Source organism: Sinocyclocheilus rhinocerous, unplaced genomic scaffold, assembly GCF_001515625.1.
Source record: "Sinocyclocheilus rhinocerous isolate Xijiao unplaced genomic scaffold, SAMN03320098_v1.1 scaffold4395, whole genome shotgun sequence".
Taxonomy (NCBI): domain Eukaryota; kingdom Metazoa; phylum Chordata; class Actinopteri; order Cypriniformes; family Cyprinidae; genus Sinocyclocheilus; species Sinocyclocheilus rhinocerous.
Window position 1 is genome coordinate 140199 of NW_015635544.1, and position 4832 is coordinate 145030.

The window sequence follows — 4832 nt, forward strand, 5'->3', positions numbered from 1 at the left end:
CGCGGTGATTCACTCACGCTGTTTGTGAAGTTTATGTCTCACACAAGGTTTTCAAATTACTTTATAAGTTATCTAATGAAGAAATATGAGCATTATAATTATTTCACCCGCGCCGGACAGAGACTGAGACGTGCAGCTGCATGTCGTGCCAAACCTTTCATGGCAGCATCATCAGCTTGAGATCGTTTTTTTGAGATCGGCCTTTTTAGAGACCGCCGATCAAACATCCCAACGTGATTATCGGCCGATAGTGATCGGTAGCCGATCAATCGGAGCACCCCTATCCAAAACCTTTGATGTGCTATGAAATACCATAAAGGCCATTAACAACAAGTGGAGACAATGGGACATTCCAATGACATTCCAAAGAACAGGGCACCTGTCAAAAACATCTAAGCCCACCTACATTTTGCCAAACCATGTGGAAAAATGTTATGGACAATATTTAGTCAAAAGACCTACTTTACCTTTGACTCAACAGTCTCAGGAGGATGTAAAGCTGTGCTCACAGGCTGCTGAGGTAAGGGAGGTCAGGGGCTCAGACATCTCTGACAGCACCCTCTTACATTTACATTTAGATTTACATTTAGTCATTTAGCAGATGCTTTTATCCAAAGCGACTTACAAATGAAGACAATAAAAGCAGTCAAAACTAACAAAAGAGCAACAATATATAAGTGCAAATGACAAGTCTCGGTTAGCCTAACGCAGTACACGTAGCAAGCTGTATATATATATATATATATATATATATATATATATTATACACACACATAAACACACACACAGAGAGCGCGTGCGCGTGACAGGAAGTAAGTGCGCAAGACTGTCCCAGGTCTTAAAAATTCCAAAGCGCAGTGCCCTTAACGCACACTAAATCCACACTATCTCGAATACCGCTCTGGAGCGCTATTCGAGGCTTAGTGTATCCCATCATGCATCATGTTCTGGAAATAAATCGTGAGACTTTTTGCCGAGATCTCACGAGAGGTCACGGAAACCTTTCCAATGCAAGTTAAATATTAATATAATAATTAGATATTACATATAATTTGGTAGAAAACAGTGTTTTTACGTTTTATTGGTGCAAAGATGAGTAGTGGTGATATTTATTGTTATTTATTTTGTTAGTATTTATTATACTGCTTTTTATCACTTAATTAGAAGCACCACAAATTAAAATTGTCATGTTATAGGGACTACTGAACAGACATTATTTTGAAGTTGATTTTAGGTATTTGGACAAGGCATATCTCTGCACTGCTGCAGATGCACAGCTGGTGGAACGCACTGCCGGACCGCAACCGTGCGCAGTGTGCACGCTTTATTAATCCGTTAACATGAGCGCGGAAAAAAATACGCACCACATATGCACTGCAAACGGAGTAATGTGAACCTGGCAACTTTCCTGTTTATCACAACAAATGGCCAAGCAAAGCACACGACACTGACAAGGTACGCGATACAGTACGAGACCAAACGCGATTTCAGCACGTCTCCACACAGTAAACAAAACAAGCGTTTCCTAGCAACGATAACTGCGCTAAACACTGAGACAAGAAATAAATACACTTACAAGCTGCTTTTAACTTCTGCTGATTGACTGCTTCTCACAAAGAGTATTTCTTTACACTGTTTTGCTGGCGCTTAAACACACTTTCCTGTTTATCACAACAAATGGCCAAGCAAAGCGCACGACACTGACAAGGTACGCGATACAGTACGAGACCAAACTCGATTTCAGATTTTCGAACCCTCTTGGGTTTTAACTTTTATACAGCCATTTTACATCCTTGCCATGGGGCTCTTTTTAGGGAGAAGGCTTTGCAGATGTGGGCACACTCTGGTTTCTTGTTTCCAATATGTTATCCAAAAGGCATTACATTTGTATGTTTAATTTAAAAAAATTGCAATGGAAGCCCAATCATACCAAATTCATGGAATTGCCAATACTTTCTCCTGAAGCTTCACATCTTGTTTTTTTTACCTGCTCCAAATGTTTACAGTAAAGTACATCAAAAAATGCAAAAAGTGCTACTGGGGTATGAAATCCATAAATCGGTGTTCTTTGGATGTGGGATTTCTTATTATCAAAAAACTCGTAAGCCAAGGCACTTGAAAATGTAGTGAAAAAATAAATAGCCTTTATTCACACCCTGTAGGCACCCTGATGAAGGCATGTTAGCCGCTATGTGTCGGTGCACTTGCGAGTTATTTTTAATGTAAAGCCATGTGAATAAAGGCTTTTTATTTTTTCACTACATATTCGAGTGCCTTGGCTTAAAGTCTTTGTATTCTGGTCTGTCAGAGTCCGCACACACACTTACCTGCTGTCTCTGCAGTCTCTTATATCTCAGCCAGCTCCATGATGGGATGAAGAGGATGCTGCATCTGACAAAAAGACACAGAGAGCATTCAGATGAGAATATCTGAGATGAAGTGAGGCAGAAATGAAACTGAGTGTACCTATATCAGCTGAGACAGCAACTCATGGAGCTAACAGTTCATAGTACAGGATCACCCCAGGTTATTCTGGATAATTTGACTGCATTAATGTTTGCCATCAAACAGAGTTTAGTGACACACTCACCACCCACTTCATTAGGTACACTTGTCCAACTGCTCATTAATGCAAATATCTAAATGCATCGAAAGCCAATCGAAATGCATTTAGGCATGTAGACATGGTCAAAACAGTCTGCTGAAGTGCAAACTGAGCATGGGAAGAAAGGTGATTTAAGTTACATTACAGTAGACATTGCTGATCTACTGGGATTTTCATGCACAACCATCTATGGGGTTTATATAGAATGGTCAAAAAAATAGAAAAAAATTCAGTGAGCGGCAGTTCTGTGGGCTAAGCCTTGTTGATGCCATAAGTCAGCGGAGAAAGGCCAGACTGGTTTGAGCTGATAGAAAGGCAACAGTAGAGCAGAAGAGCATCTTCGAACACGTCGAACCCTGAAGCAGATTAGCTACAGCAGCAGAAGACCACACCGGGTTGCCTGGTTTGAGGAGTCTTTACACTGCAAAAAATCTTACTTCGTTTTTTTGTCTTGTTTTTAGTATAAAATATCTAAACATGGTTAAATCAATATGCATTTACCTGAGAAGCAAAATGATTTTTAAGATATTATGTCTTGTTTGTTGAAAAATTATCAAAATTGTGTTAGTTTTTGCTTAAAACGAAAATATTTGCCAATGGTGTAAGAAAATTAATCTTAATTCAAAGAAAAAACTATATATTTTTTATTGTTCATATAGGTTGTAATAAGTCTTAATGCATCCATTTAAAATGCTCAATTACAGAGATTTCACATATAGTAGTATAACCCTTCCTCATGAAAATAATCCCCCACACCTTTTCATAGGAAGAATCATTAAGGTTACTGTAAACAGGGTGATGGGACAAGTCAGTTATGCTGGCTGACTGTAAAACTCACTTTAAAAGGAAATGTTTTACACATGCCTGAAAACACTTGGACATTCTCTGAATTCTGTTTTACATTCATAAAGTGTTTTACTAGGAATTGCAGTAGTAGTTTTTTTGGGCATGTGCCCTTGCAATGCCATGTTTTTTTTAAACTATAGTATTCTTTGATGTACTTTGAATGCTTCAAAGAACCATGCTGCTTTGTTATTGTCATTCTTTGAAATACCATGAAAAAATCAGAATCAGAAAAGCTTTATTACCAAGTATGTTTACACACACAAGGAATTTGACTTAAAGAACAGTTTCAGCAGCTCCTGTGGCAGGTTGAAGTGCAGGGGTCCTTTAAAGTGCAGTCATTCGTGTACAGGGAGAAGAGCAGTGGGGAGAGAACACATTTCTGAGGGGCACCAGTGCTGATAGTCAGGGTCCTATATGTGAGTTTTCCCAGCCTCACTAGCTGCTGCCTGTCTGTCAAGAAGCTGGTAATCCACTGACAGATTTGGGAGGGCATGGAGAGCTGGGTCAGTTTGTCTGAGAGAAGATCAGGCATGATGGTATTGAAGGCCGAGCTGAAGTCCACTGGGAGAGATTTAATTTGTTAAAATCTCCAAGAATGATTCAAATAGAGTGGGTACCTTTGCTCCATTTCAGTTATTTGTTCGGCCAGCTGTTGCATCGCGGTGCTCACGCACGCGTCTGGAGGCACGTACACATACACAAGAATGAAAGAGGAAAACTTCCGCGGCGAGTAGAAAGGTTTACAGTTTATGATGAGTGCCTCTAAATTAGGACAGCATACCTTTTTCAGCGTTGTTACATCTGAACACCAACGTTCGTTGATGTAGAAACACAATCCACCACCTCTCGTTTTCCCTGTTAACTCCGCGATGCGATCCGCTCTGAACAGCTGGTAGCCCGGCAGATGAAGCGCGTTGTCCGGAATGGCTTCACTCAGCCAGGTTTCAGTGAAGCACAGTGCAGCAGAGTTTGAAAAGTCCTTGTTGGTGCGGGTGAGGAGAAGAAGTTCATCCGTTTTGTTAGGAAGGGAATGGACATTCGCGAGAGGAATGTCCGTTCCCTTCAGTTCATTTCGAAAGCCGCGCGCGGAGCTTAACCAGGGCGCCGGCGCGTTTCCCTCTTCTGCGTCTGCACGCGCGTTTGAACAACACAGCTGTACCTCCCAGGGCTCTACAGTGCGACCATTTCAGTCGCATTTGCGACTGAAAACTACTGCGTGCGACTATGAAAAAATATTTAGGAGCACCAGTGCGACTGACCAGATCTTCATCATATTTGTGATTGTGGTCGCTGAGGGGAGCTTCAAAGGTTTCTACGTGTTTTTGCAGCGTTGAGTAATGTATCACAGACATATCTCATGAATCCTTTCATAAGCAAAGTG

General features: G+C 40.9%; 1 protein-coding gene across 3 annotated transcripts in view; it reads right to left on the reverse strand.

Annotated features, from left to right (window-relative positions):
• LOC107747314 (phosphatidylinositol 4,5-bisphosphate 3-kinase catalytic subunit beta isoform-like) overlaps positions 1–4832 on the reverse strand; it is a 109755-nt gene that overhangs the window by 68731 nt on the left and 36192 nt on the right. For 2 of the 3 annotated variants that reach the window (XM_016561778.1, XM_016561780.1), the window contains exon 2: positions 2328–2391. The gene's annotated coding sequence lies outside the window, so the exon portion shown is untranslated. The remainder of the gene's footprint in view (positions 1–2327; positions 2392–4832) is intronic. The other variant, XM_016561779.1, reaches the window with a different exon arrangement.